This window comes from Pleurodeles waltl, chromosome 4_1, assembly GCF_031143425.1.
Source record: "Pleurodeles waltl isolate 20211129_DDA chromosome 4_1, aPleWal1.hap1.20221129, whole genome shotgun sequence".
NCBI classification, from domain to species: Eukaryota; Metazoa; Chordata; class Amphibia; order Caudata; family Salamandridae; genus Pleurodeles; species Pleurodeles waltl.
The window spans coordinates 40232049-40247188 of NC_090442.1; the positions used below are offsets into that span (position 1 = coordinate 40232049).

General features: G+C 41.4%; 3 non-coding genes across 3 annotated transcripts; all 3 read right to left on the reverse strand.

Moving 5' to 3' along the window:
* Window positions 1-4472: 4472 nt before the first annotated feature.
* Window positions 4473-4545, reverse strand: TRNAQ-UUG (transfer RNA glutamine (anticodon UUG)). Its single transcript has one exon. It is a non-coding gene; the product is annotated as a tRNA-Gln (tRNA).
* A 1751-nt stretch (window positions 4546-6296) lies between these two features.
* Window positions 6297-6369, reverse strand: TRNAR-UCG (transfer RNA arginine (anticodon UCG)). Its single transcript has one exon. It is a non-coding gene; the product is annotated as a tRNA-Arg (tRNA).
* A 7227-nt stretch (window positions 6370-13596) lies between these two features.
* TRNAQ-UUG (transfer RNA glutamine (anticodon UUG)) lies at window positions 13597-13669 on the reverse strand. Its single transcript has one exon. It is a non-coding gene; the product is annotated as a tRNA-Gln (tRNA).
* Between the last annotated feature and the right edge of the window lie 1471 nt (window positions 13670-15140).

Below are 15140 nucleotides of genomic sequence, written 5' to 3' on the forward strand. Positions count from 1 at the left end.
GACAGGCTGCATCTCCTCTGAAGTGACCTGTCTGCTGACAGTCAAAGCAAGCCCTACTGTCCAAGAGTTTTTTTAACCCTGGGTCTCCCTGTCTCTGCTTGTCAGAGTGGGAGTGGGATTTACTCTCCTCCTTCTTAGGGTTCTGGGGTACAGAGGGAGTCTCTGTGGTGGGCTTACCACCTCCCTCCTTAGGTTTTTGGGGACCTGTCCCCCCCTTCTTGGAGTCTCCCCCCTGGGACTTGACAACCACCCTGGTTCTCAACCACTCATCAGCTGCCTCCCCTAGTTCTCTAGGGTTGGTCTGCTTAGAGTCCACTAGATGCTGGCGTAACCTTTCTTGGATACAATTGGTCAAGATGTGCTCTCTCATGATCAAATTGTATAACCCCTCATAAGTATTTACTTTGTTGCCAATAATCCAGCCCTCTAGTGCCTTTAGTGAAATGTCCACAAAGTCAACCCAAGACTGGGTACTGACCTTCTGGGTGTCCCTGAACTTCATTCTATATTGCTCTGGGGTCAGACCAAACTTCTTGGCTAAGCACCTCTTCATACTAGGGTATGAATCTGCCTCCTCCCCCCTTAAGGTCAGAAGCCTATCCCTCCCTGAGTTGGGGACCAACTCCCACAAAAGGGAACCCCAGTACTGAGGCCTAACCCCTCTCATTTGGAGTGCCCTCTCAAAGGCCCCCAGCCACTTATCTATGTCATCCCCCTCTACATAAGCAGGAACTATCCCCTTGGGTAATCTGGGGCAAACTCCCCCACCCATGGACACCTCAGCTTCTTTATCGCTGCCTCCATCTCTTTTCTCTTTGTATGCCCACTTTTTCTTTTCTAGGGCCAGCTTCTCTGCTTCCAAAGCTATGTATGCTAGCTGGGCCTCCAGCTCTCTTTCTCTGATGGATGGGTTCTCTCCCCCGAAAGGACCCCCTTCCCACCACTAGCTTTGGATCTGCCCCCAGTGACTGTATTTACTGAGGACCGTTCTTCCTCATCCTCACTTAGGCTCAGATGCCTTCCCTCCCCTGAGTGGTTTGAGCTACCATCCTCCCTTCTTTCTCCCTCCTCTGGAGCTTCTTCTGACTCTACCTCTTGGGCCTCAGCCCATGCTGTCAGGGATGTGATCAGGATTTGCTTCCTGAGATCAGTGGTTGCCGGCAACCCTCTTTCAATACACAACCCCCTAAGCTGGACTACTGTCAGTGTGGGTAGGCTAGCCAGATCAAGCTCCATGGTTCCCTAGTTTTGTGTCAACAAAAACTTTTTGCAAAAATTGGAAACAAGAATTTAGAAAAATTACAAAAATTCAATAATTGAAATTAATCCAAATAAAAAATAAAAAAATTTTTTTGCATTAGGACAATTTAAAGGATTTTTAATTTGTTTTACCTAAAACTGTAACGTGATATTGAACACAAGTACAGGATCCCGTCGCTGCTTCCAATTATGTTGGAAAATGGGTTATTGGTAGGGCAGGTAGGTACCTACACCTAGCAACAAGCCACCAACCTCCACATAGGTACAGTTAGGTCTCAGTAAATTAATCCCAGCTCAACCCTTGGTAGCTTGGCAACGAGCGTCAAGGCTTAACTTAGGAGACAAAGTGTAAAGCATTCAAATATCACAAAACAGTAATTAAATAAAACACAGGAAACAGTTTAAAAATCCAAAACCAATTTATAAAAATAGTTTATATTTTTATCTTTAAAATGACACAAAAACGATTAAAATCGGTTCAGGGGAACCGGAGATATGAATTTTTAAAGAATTATTACTTTTCTAGCGCTTAGAAACAAAAAGCGCCAATCGGGTCATCTGGTTGCACCTCGACCGGGGCAAAGTCAAACTTTCAGGCCGACCGCGATGGAGCCCTGCTCGGCTACAGGTCACGGGAGGCCTCGGTTAAAAAGTTACCTTCTGACTTAGTCTTTATTTTGAAGTTTTTCTTCACCGGGACGAACCTGCCAGTTGAATCCGACCTCCTGGAGCCCTTGTCCGTATACGCGATGTGGGTTTCCTCGGTGGAGACTTTTACCTTCGGACTTAGTCGTTTTTTCGAGATGAAAATCCTTCGACCGGGGTAAACCTGGATCTTGATCCGACGTCCATGGAGCCCTTCTCGGATACGATGACTGGGAGGTCCCAGTCAACTTTTTACGTTCGGACTTAGTCTCTTTTTTGGATGTTTTTCTTTACCGGGACGAACCACGAAGTCAGGCCGGGTCGCGGTTGAGGCAAGCCGGCTAGAATTTCCGCGGCGGGTCGGTCCCTCTCTGGAGCTTTTTTCCAAAAATTCTCAAATCTTTTCCAAACTTCCAGGGCTTCACCCAGATGTTCATTTAAGGTTCTTTTGGGGTCCACAGCTCAACCCAAGGGTCCAGAAGTTCTGTGATGGTCCTTGGGGGGTGCGGACTTCAACTCCCAGAATGCACCTGGCGCAAACTCCTTTTTGGCCACTGGACAGTGGTCAGCTGGTCGCTTTCTTCAGGAGTTGGTGCAGGGGACTCTGGTTTAGTAATTTTTCACCTGTAGCAAACAGGGAGTCCCTCCTTGAACCAGTTGAAGCCAGGCAAAGTCCTTCTTGTGGTGAAGCCCAAGTGTGCAGCTGGTGCAGTCCTTCTGAGTGCAGGGTCCATGTGCAGGCCAGGTGTCCAGCAGGGCAGTCCTTCTTCTTCTTTAGTTCCTTTCTTGTTGAATTCTGGAGGGGATCTGAGGTGTGGGTGCAGGTCTGCCAGTTTTATCCTTGCTCCTGGGTGAAAAGCAGGGGGGCCCTGGTTCTCCAATCAGGGACAGGGTCGTCCCCCTGTGATGACCACTTCCTGGGAAGTGTGGCAAATATCCATCCCAGAAGGCAACAGTCTCTAAAAATCCAACATGGATGAATCTGATTTTTGGAGGTTACATCTGGCTGAGCCCACCCACTGGTGTGGCTAAAAATCATAAACACACCCCTCTCCTGCCCTCTCCTAATCTAATCAAGGGGGCACCTAGCTGTCTGGGGTTGCAGGATGTGGGGGTGTTGCTGGGTGCTGCAAATGTCCTTCTCTGTCTTTGAAGACCAGTTTGGCAGCCTTCCCCCTTCCTGCCTCACCATCTGCTGAGGGGAGATTCTCTCCCCCAAGCACATTCCTTTGTGTGAAGTCTGGCCACTTCACACCTCATCAAGGCAGCCTGCTAGAAGCTGCTGCAGGCTGGCCAATCAGAGCACAGCAGCAAAAACAATGCAGAGCTGAAATTGGCAACTTTTTAGGTAAAGTCTAAACTTTTTACCTGAACTAGTTATATTAAATCCAACAACTGGAAGTTGTAGGATTTATTACAACAATTAATTTGATACCAAATTCTTGGTATGCAACATTTTAGGAGACTTTAAAATTTAAAATAAAGTCTGCCCATTCTAGCCTATGAAGGCCATTTACTTCAATGAGGGAAAAACGAATTTGGCTGTTTTTACCTCACCAGGGCTTATAAATCTATTTTTATAAAGTCCCTGCTTATAGTTACATGGCACACAGCCCTAGGGGCACATAGGGCACACCTTAGGGGTGACTTATATGTAAAAATAAGGTAGTTTAAGACTTTGGAAGTACCTTTAATTCCAAAGTCGAATTTGCATATAACTTTAATTTAAAAGCAGCCAGCAAGGCAGGCTTGCTTTTAAAATGACACTGGGCACCTCAGCAATGCACCTAGGTGTGCACCACCTATGCTGTGGTCCCTAAACCTACATGCCCTACCATATACTAGGGACTTATAGGTAGGTTAACTTAGCCACTTATAATTAGCCTAATTTGCATATCCATTTTACACAGAGCACAGGCCCTGAAACTGGTTAGCAGTACCCAGGGCACCTTTAAAGTCAGGAAAACACCAGCAAAAAGTGGAAAATGGGGGCAAAAAGTTATGGGGCCTCTGCAATCAGCCCTGTTTTCTCACAGATAGTATCTCAGAAAGATCTCAAGTTTATAGCAAAAATGGTTGTAAGGGTGATTTTTACCACACAATTGCAACTAGGTGCCTCAACCTGCAAGAGACCAGTCCTTGACAGATTACACAACTGGGGCAACAGCAAAGGCAGCAATTGTGTCAATCCTTTATAATTCTTCTCTAGTACTATACTTTTTCTGAGGGACAATTTGCATTATTCCTGGAGAAAATCATAGAGCTTCTACCCATGCATAGTTTCTTCTTTCTGCACGCACATACTCCCTGCACTGAATCTAGCCACAGTTCTGTTCAGAATGATTGTGCCATGTCATATTGTTGTATACGTATTGCATATCTGTGGCATTTATGAAGAGGTGCTTTGGTATGGCAGAAAGACAGAAAAGTAGCAATGCCGAAAGCATAACGTGACTGATTGTGCAGATGCATTGGGCTTTCTTAATGAGTGAGAGTGAAAGGAGTATTGTAAGAGTGTGCCTCCAGTTTGTATGTAAAGATAAGTTGGGTGCTGTGAGAAAAAGACTCAACCATGAAGGGACTCAAACCCTCAATCTTCTGATCCAAAGTCAGATGCCTTATCCATTAGGCCACATGGTCACTGACTGCAATATGTTTGGGTGTTTAGGGTTAGGTGGTATGAATGGATGTGGAACATATCAATTACAGGTGCGCAGGACAGGATCCCATACCGTTCTTCATCTTCTTTCCATCAAAGGAGTTTTTTCAAACAATATCTAGATGATTTCCAAAGTTTCATATCTTATGATGTGTTTTTTGCCGTTAATCCTCCTTTCTTCTTTTATTGAATACTCTGTTTTATGCTGCAATGGTATTTTTGGATTATTTGAAAAGAGAATGAAACTGCTTTGACAGTAGTTCAGACTTCCCATTTCTTGACTTGCTAATTTGCTCCCTGAATTAGCTTATACAAGTGACATGAACAGGCCCTTGACCTAAGCACGTACCTGAAAGCCTATCACCACCTCTAGAAATAAAATTCACAGCAGCTCAAAACATTCATTTTGAAAGAGAATATTTCAAGTGAGTCCAAGTTTAATTTCAATAAAGAAAGTTGTATAAAATGACACGCTGCACATTTGTGTAACCAGCTTGACTCTTTTCAGTGAAGAAGTGGAATGGTTCTGTTGCAATATACTATCACCCTGGCAAGCTGCTACGAGGAAGAGTAAACAATATGATTAGGTTTCAGCAAAAATGTATTAGTTCAGGGTGTGCACCTCAGATAGACTTAAACTTACACACCCTGGTCTGTGAGAGTAGTGCCCTATCCATTGCGGCATTGAGGGTAATCTGCAAGACAGAGTTCCAAAATCATCCTTTCATCTCAGTTCATGGCCACATACAGTATTTCTGCAGTCATTCGTTTCACTTTTCTGTCTTTAATTAAACTGACCATTTTAAACCTCCGGCACCCACCACTTCAATCTTACCGTTTCTGTGCTATCATAGGGCCTTGGAACTTTTGGCAAGTGGACAGAAGCAGTCAGAGAACCACATCACAATACATACTCCTTTGCCTGATACCTTTCACAACAAACTGCTCTTGGAAAAAGACGTTAACCGGTCCTTGCTCTCAGACAGACACAGAAAGCCTATCACCACCTCTACGAACATATTTCAATCAAACCAATATATATCATTCAACAATTATGCCTCTGTATCAATATAACTACAACTCGAGACAGAAAGGAATTTAAAAAACAATCTGCCCATTTAAATAACCAGCAGAGTTTTAAGGACGTACAAATTGAAATGTGAGAATTTCAGAGTTCCTCATTCATAAGAAGTCTGTGAGATAGTATCTCAGAAAGATCTCAAGTTTATAGCAAAAATGGTTGTAAGGGTGATTTTTACCACACAATTGCAACTAGGTGCCTCAATCTGCAAGAGACCAGTCCTTGACAGATTACACAACTGGGGTAACAGCAAAGGCAGCAATTGTGTCAATCCTTTATGATTCTTCTCTAGTACTATACTTTTTCTGAGGGACAATTTGCATTATTCCTGGAGAAAATCATAGAGCTTCTACCCATGCATAGTTTCTGCTTTCTGCACGCACACACTCCCTGCACTGAATCTACCCACAGTTCTGTTCGGAATGATTGTGCCATGTCATATTGTTGTATACGTATTGCATATCTGTGGCATTTATGAAGAGGTACTTTGGTATGGCAGAAAGACAGAAAAGTAGCAATGCTGAAGGCATAACGTGACTGATTGTGCAGTTTGCATTGGGCTTTCTTAATGAGTGAGAGTGAAAGGAGTATTGTAAGAGTGTATTTCAAGTTTGTATGTAAAGATAAGTGTGGTGCTGTGAGAAAAAGACTCAACCATGAAGGGACTCGAACCCTCAATCTTCTGATCCGAAGTCAGATGCCTTATCCATTAGGCCACATGGTCACTGACTGCTATATGTTTGGGTGTTTAGGGTTAGGGGGTATGAATGGATGTGGAACATATCAATTACAGGTGCGCAGGACAGGATCCCATACCGTTCTTCATCTTCTTTCCATCAAAGGAGTTTTTTCAAACAATATCTAGATAATTTCCAAAGTTTCATATCTTATGATGTGCTTTTTTGCCGTTAATCCTCCTTTCTTCTTTTATTGAATATTCTGTTTTATGCTGCAATGGTATTTTTGGATTATTTGAAAAGAGAATGAAACTGCTTTGACAGTAGTTCAGACTTCCCATTTCCTGACTTGCTAATTTGCTCCCTGAATTAGCTTATACAAGTGACATGAACAGGGCCTTGACCTAAGCACGTACCTGAAAGCCTGTCACCACCTCTAGAAATAAAATTCACAGTAGCTCAAAACATTCATTTTGAAAGAGAATATTTCAAGTGAGTCCAAGTTTAATTTCAATAAAGAAAGCTGTATAAAATGACACGCTGCACATTTGGGTAACCAGTATGACTCTTTTCAGTGAAGAAGTGGAATGGTTCTGTTGCAATATACTATCACCCTGGCAAGCTGCTACGAGGAAGAGTAAACAATATGATTAGGTTTCAGCAAAAATGTATTAGTTCAGGGTGTGCACCTCAGATAGACTTAAACTTACACACCCTGGTCTGTGAGAGTAGTGCCCTATCCATTGCGGCATTGAGGGTAAATCTGCAAGACAGAGTTCCAAAATCATCCTTTCATCTCAGTTCATGGCCACATACAGTATTTCTGCAGTCATTCGTTTCACTTTTCTGTCTTTAATTAAACTGACCATTTTAAACCTCCGGCACCCACCACTTCAATCTTACCGTTTTGTGCTATCATAGGCTCTTGGAACTTTTGGCAAGTGGACAGAAGCAGTCAGACAACCACATCACAATACATACTCCTTTGCCTGATACCTTTCACAACAAACTGCTCTTTGGAAAAAGACGTTAACCCGTCCTTGCTCTCAGACAGACACAGAAAGCCTATCACCACCTCTACGAACATATTTCAATCAAACCAATATATATCATTCAACAATTATGCCTCTGTATCAATATAACTACAACTCGAGACAGAAAGGAATTTAAAAAACAATCTGCCCATTTGAATAACCAGCAGAGTTTTAAGGACGTACAAATTGGAATGTGACAATTTCAGAGTTCCTCATTCATAAGAAGTCTGTGAGATAGTATCTCAGAAAGATCTCAAGTTTATAGCAAAAATGGTTGTAAGGGTGATTTTTACCACACAATTGCAACTAGGTGCCTCAATCTGCAAGAGACCAGTCCTTGACAGATTACACAACTGGGGCCACAGCAAAGGCAGCAATTGTGTCAATCCTTTAGGATTCTTCTCTAGTACTATACTTTTTCTGAGGGACAGTTTGCATTATTCCTGGAGAAAATCATAGAGCTTCTACCCATGCATAGTTTCTGCTTTCTGCACGCACACACTCCCTGCACTGAATCTACCCACAGTTCTGTTCAGAATGATTGTGCCATGTCATATTGTTCTATACGTATTGCATATCCGTGGCATTTATGAAGAGGTACTTTGGTATGGCAGAAAGACAGAAAAGTAGCAATGCTGAAGGGATAACGTGACTGACTGTGCAGTTTGCATTGGGCTTTCTTAATGAGTGAGAGTGAAAAGAGTATTGTAAGAGTGTGTTTCCAGTTTGTATGTAAAGATAAGTTGGGTGCTGTGAGAAAAAGACTCAACCATGAAGGGACTTGAACCCTCAATGTTCTGATCCGAAGTCAGACGCCTTATCCATTAGGCCCATGGTCACTGACTGCTATATGTTTGGGTGTTTGGGGTTAGGTGGTATGAATGGATGTGGAACATATCAATTACAGTTGCGCAGGACAGGATCCCATACCGTTCTTCATCTTCTTTCCATCAAAGGAGTTTTTTCAAACAATATCTAGATCATTTCCAAAGTTTCATATCTTATGCTGTGCTTTTTTGCCGTTAATCCTCCTTTCTTCTGTTTTTGAATACTCTGTTTTATGCTGCAATGGTATTTTTGGATTATTTGAAAAGAGAATGAAACTGCTTTGACAGTAGTTCAGACTTCCCATTTCTTGACTTGCTAATTTGCTCCCTGAATTAGCTTATACAAGTGACATGAACAGGGCCTTGACCTAAGCACATACCTGAAAGCCTGTCACCACCTCTAGAAATAAAATTCACAGCAGCTCAAAACATTCATTTTGAAAGAGAATATTTCAAGTGAGTCCAAGTTTAATTTCAATAAGGAAAGTTGTATAAAATGACACGCTGCACATTTGTGTAACCAGCATGACTCTTTTCAGTGAAGAAGTGGAATGGGTCTGTTGCAATATACTATCACCCTGGCAAGCTGCTACGAGGAAGAGTAAACAATATGATTAGGTTTCAGCAAAAATGTATTAGTTCAGGGTGTGCACCTCAGATAGACTTCAACTTACACACCCTGGTCTGTGAGAGTAGTGCCCTATCCATTGCGGCATTGAGGGTAATCTGCAAGACAGAGTTCCAAAATCATCCTTTCATCTCAGTTCATGGCCACATACAGTATTTCTGCAGTCATTCGTTTCACTTTTCTGTCTTTAATTAAACTGACCATTTTAAACCTCCGGCACCCACCACTTCAATCTTACCATTTCTGTGCTATCATAGGGCCTTGGAACTTTTGGCAAGTGGACAGAAGCAGTCAGAGAACCACATCACAATACATACTCCTTTGCCTGATACCTTTCACAACAAACTGCTCTTGGAAAAAGACGTTAACCGGTCCTTGCTCTCAGACAGACACAGAAAGCCTATCACCACCTCTACGAACATATTTCAATCAAACCAATATATATCATTCAACAATTATGCCTCTGTATCAATATAACTACAACTCGAGACAGAAAGGAATTTAAAAAACAATCTGCCCATTTGAATAACCAGCAGAGTTTTAAGGACGTACAAATTGAAATGTGAGAATTTCAGAGTTCCTCATTCATAAGAAGTCTGTGAGATAGTATCTCAGAAAGATCTCACGTTTATAGCAAAAATGGTTGTAAGGGTGATTTTTACCACACAATTACAACTAGGTGCCTCAATCTGCAAGAGACCAGTCCTTGACAGATTACACAACTGGGGCAACAGCAAAGGCAGCCATTGTGTCAATCCTTTATGATTCTTCTCTAGTACAATACTTTTTCTGAGCGACAATTTGCATTATTCCTGGAGAAAATCATAGAGCTTCTACCCATGCATAGTTTCTGCTTTCTGCACGCACACACTCCCTGCACTGAATCTAGCCACAGTTCTGTTCAGAATGATTGTGCCATGTCATATTGTTGTATACGTATTGCATATCTGTGGCATTTATGAAGAGGTACTTTGGTATGGCAGAAAGACAGAAAAGTAGCAATGCTGATGGCATAACGTGACTGATTGTGCAGTTTGCATTGGGCTTTCCTAATGAGTGAGAGTGAAAGGAGTATTGTAAGAGTGTGTTTCCAGTTTGTATGTGAAGATAAGTTGGGTGCTGTGAGAAAAAGACTCAACCATGAAGGGAGTAGAACCCTCAATGTTCTGATCCGAAGTCTGACGCCTTATCCATTAGGCCACATGGTCACTGACCGCTATATGTTTGGGTGTTTAGGGTTAGGTGGTATGAATGGATGTGGAACATATCAATTACAGGTGCGCAGGACAGGATCCCATACCGTTCTTCATCTTCTTTCCATCAAAGGAGTTTTTTCAAACAATATCTAGATAATTTCCAAAGTTTCATATCTTATGCTGTGCTTTTTTGGCGTTAATCCTCCTTTCTTCTTTTATTGAATACTCTGTTTTATGCTGCAATGGTATTTTTGGATTATTTGAAAAGAGAATGAAACTGCTTTGACAGTAGTTCAGACTTCCCATTTCTTGACTTGCTAATTTGCTCCCTGAATTAGCTTATACAAGTGACATGAACAGGGCCTTGACCTAAGCACGTACCTGAAAGCCTGTCACCACCTCTAGAAATAAAATTCACAGCAGCTCAAAACATTCATTTTGAAAGAGAATATTTCAAGTGAGTCCAAGTTTAATTTCAATAAAGAAAGCTGTATAAAATGACACGCTGCACATTTGGGTAACCAACATGACACTTTTCAGTGAAGAAGTGGAATGGTTCTGTTGCAATATACTATCACCCTGGCAAGCTGCTACGAGGAAGAGTAAACAATATGATTAGGTTTCAGCAAAAATGTATTAGTTCAGGGTGTGCACCTCCGATAGACTTAAACTTACACACCCTGGTCTGTGAGAGTAGTGCCCTATCCATTGCGGCATTGAGGGTAATCTGCAAGACAGAGTTCCAAAATCATCCTTTCATCTCAGTTCATGGCCACATACAGTATTTCTGCAGTCATTCGTTTCACTTTTCTGTCTTTAATTAAACTGACCATTTTAAACCTCCGGCACCCACCACTTCAATCTTTCTGTTTTTGTGCTATTATAGGGACTTGGAACTTTTGGCAAGTGGACAGAAGCAGTCAGAGAACTACATCACAATACATACTCCTTTGCCTGATACCTTTCACAACAAACTGCTCTTGGAAAAACACGTTAACCGGTCCTTGCTCTCATACAGACACAGAAAGCCTATCACCACCTCTACGAACATATTTCAATCAAACCAATATATATCATTCAACAATGATGCCTCTGTATCAATATAACTACAACTCGAGACAGAAAGGAATTTAAAAAACAATCTGCCCATTTGAATAACCAGCAGAGTTTTAAGGACGTACAAATTGGAATGTGACAATTTCAGAGTTCCTCATTCATAAGAAGTCTGTGAGATAGTATCTCAGAAAGATCTCAAGTTTATAGCAAAAATGGTTGTAAGGGTGATTTTTACCACACAATTGCAACTAGGTGCCTCAATCTGCAAGAGACCAGTCCTTGACAGATTACACAACTGGGGCAACAGCAAAGGCAGCAATTGTGTCAATCCTTTATGATTCTTCTCTAGTACTATACTTTTTCTGAGGGACAATTTGCATTATTCCTGGAGAAAATCATAGAGCTTCTACCCATGCATAGTTTCTGCTTTCTGCACGCACACACTCCCTGCACTGAATCTACCCACAGTTCTGTTCAGAATGATTGTGCCATGTCATATTGTTGTATACGTATTGCATATCCAAGGCATTTATGAAGAGGTACTTTGGTATGGCAGAAAGACAGAAAAGTAGCAATGCTGAAGGCATAACGTGACTGATTGTGCAGTTTGCATTGGCCTTTCTTAATGAGTGAGAGTGAAAGGAGTATTGTAAGAGTCTGTTTCCAGTTTGTATGTAAAGATAAGTTGGGTGCTGTGAGAAAAAGACTCAACCATGAAGGGACTCAAACGCTCAATCTTCTGATCCGAAGTCAGACGCCTTATCCATTAGGCCACATGGTCACTGACTGCAATATGTTTGGGTGTTTAGGGTTAGGTGGTATGAATGGATGTGGAACATATCAATTACAGGTGCGCAGGACAGGATCCCATACAGTTCTTCATCTTCTTTCCATCAAAGGAGTTTTTTCAAACAATATCTAGATAATTTCCAAAGTTTCATATCTTATGCTGTGCTTTTTTGCCGTTAATCCTCCTTTCTTCTTTTATTGAATACTCTGTTTTATGCTGCAATGGTATTTTTGGAGTATTTGAAAAGAGAATTAAACTGCTTTGACAGTAGTTCAGACTTCCCATTTCTTGACTTGCTAATTTGCTCCCTGAATTAGCTTATTCAAGTGACATGAACAGGGCCTTGACCTAAGCACGTACCTGAAAGCCTGTCACCACCTCTAGAAATACAATTCACAGCAGCTCAAAACATTAATTTTGAAAGAGAATATTTCAAGTGAGTCCAAGTTTAATTTCAATAAAGAAAGCTGTATAAAATGACACGCTGTACATTTGGGTAACCAGCATGACTCTTTTCAGTGAAGAAGTGGAATGGTTCTGTTGCAATATACTATCTCCCTGGCAAGCTGCTACGAGGAAGAGTAAACAATATGATTAGGTTTCAGCAAAAATGTATTAGTTCAGGGTGTGCGCCTCAGATAGACTTAAACTTACACACCCTGGTCTATGAGAGTAGTGCCCTATCCATTGCGGCATTGAGGGTAATCTGCAAGACAGAGTTCCAAAATCATCCTTTCATCTCAGTTCATGGCCACATACAGTATTTCTGCAGTCATTTGTTTCACTTTTCTGTCTTTAATTAAACTGACCATTTTAAATTTCCGGCACCCACCACTTCAATCTTACCGTTTTTGTGCTATCATAGGGCCTTGGAACTTTTGGCAAGTGGACAGAAGCAGTCAGAGAACCACATCACAATACATATTCCTTTGCCTGATACCTTTCACAACAAACTGCTCTTGGAAAAAGACGTTAACCGGTCCTTGCTCTCAGACAGACACAGAAAGCCTATCACCACCTCTACGAACATATTTCAATCAAACCAATATATATCATTCAACAATTATGCCTCTGTATCAATATAGCTACAACTCGAGACAGAAATGAATTTACAAAACAATCTGCCCATTTGAATAACCACCATGGTTTTAAGGACTTACAAATTGGAATGTGACAATTTCAGAGTTCCTCATTCATAAGAAGTCTGTGAGATAGTATCTCAGAAAGATCTCAAGTTTATAGCAAAACTGGTTGTAAGGGTGATCTTTACCACACAATTGCAACTAGGTGCCTCAATCTGCAAGAGACCAGTCCTTGACAGATTACACAACTGGGGCAACAGCAAAGGCAGCAATTGTGTCAATCCTTTATGATTCTTCTCTAGTACTATACTTTTTCTGAGGGACAATTTGCATTATTCCTGGAGAAAATCATAGAGCTTCTACCCATGCATAGTTTCTGCTTTCTGCACGCACACACTCCCTCCACTGAATCTACCCACAGTTCTGTTCGGAATGATTGTGCCATGTCATATTGTTGTATACGTATTGCATATCCGTGGCATTTATGAAGAGGTACTTTGGTATGGCAGAAAGACAGAAAAGTAGCAATGCTGAAGGCATAACGTGACTGATTGTGCAGTTTGCATTGGGCTTTCTTAATGAGTGAGAGTGAAAGGAGTATTGTAAGGGTGTATTTCCAGTTTGTATGTAAAGATAAGTTGGGTGCTGTGAGAGAACGACTCAACCATGAAGGGACTCGAACCCTCAATCTTCTGATCCAAAGTCAGACGCCTTATCCATTAGGCCACATGGTCACTGACTGCGATATGTTTGGGTGTTTAGGGTTAGGTGGTATGAATGGATGTGGAACATATCAATTACAGGTGTGCAGGACAGGATCCCATACCGTTCTTCATCTTCTTTCCATCAAAGGAGTTTTTTCAAACAATATCTAGATAATTTCCAAAGTTTCATATCTTATGATGTGCTTTTTTGCCGTTAATCCTCCTATCTTCTTTTATTGAATACTCTGTTTTATGCTGCAATGGTATTTTTGGATTATTTGAAAAGAGAATGAAACTGCTTTGACAGTAGTTCAGACTTCCCATTTATTGACTTGTTAATTTGCTCCCTGAATTAGCTTATACAAGTGACATGAACAGGGCTTTGACCTAAGCACGTACCTGAAAGCCTGTCACCACCTCTAGAAATAAAATTCACAGCAGCTCAAGACATTCATTTTGAAAGAGAATATTTCAAGTGAGTCCAAGTTTAATTTCAATAAAGAAAGCTGTATAAAATGACACGCTGCACATTTGGGTAACCAGCATGACACTTTTCAGTGAAGAAGTGGAATGGTTCTGTTGCAATATTCTATCACCCTGGCAAGCTGCTATGAGGAAGAGTAAACAATATGATTAGGTTTCAGCAAAAATGTATTAGTTCAGGGTGTGCACCTCAGATAGACTTAAACTTACACACCCTGGTCTGTGAGAGTAGTGCCCTATCCATTGCGGCATTGAGGGTAATCTGCAAGACAGAGTTCCAAAATCATCCTTTCATCTCAGTTCATGGCCACATACAGTATTTCTGCAGTCATTCGTTTCACTTTTCTGTCTTTAATTAAACTGACCATTTTAAACCTCCGGCACCCACCACTTCAATCTTACCGTTTTTGTGCTATCATAGGGCCTTGGAACTTTTGGCAAGTGGACAGAAGCAGTCAGAGAACCACATCACAATACATACTCCTTTGCCTGATACCTTTCACAACAAACTGCTCTTGGAAAAAGACGTTAACCGGTCCTTGCTCTCAGACAGACACAGAAAGCCTATCACCACCTCTACGAACATATTTCAATCAAACCAATATATATCATTCAACAATTATGCCTCTGTATCAATATAACTACAACTCGAGACAGAAAGGAATTTAAAAAACAATCTGCCCATTTGAATAACCAGCAGAGTTTTAAGGACGTACAAATTGGAATGTGACCATTTCAGAGTTCCTCATTCATAAGAAGTCTGTGAGATAGTATCTCAGAAAGATCTCAAGTTTATAGCAAAAATGGTTGTAAGGGTGATCTTTACCACACAATTGCAACTAGGTGCCTCAATCTCCAAGAGACCACTCCTTGACAGATTACACAACTGGGGCAACAGCAGAGGCAGCAATTGTGTCAATCCTTTATGATTCTTTTCTAGTACTATTCTTTTTCTGAGGGACAATTTGCATTATTCCTGGAGAAAATCATAGAGCTTCTACCCATGCATAGTTTCTGC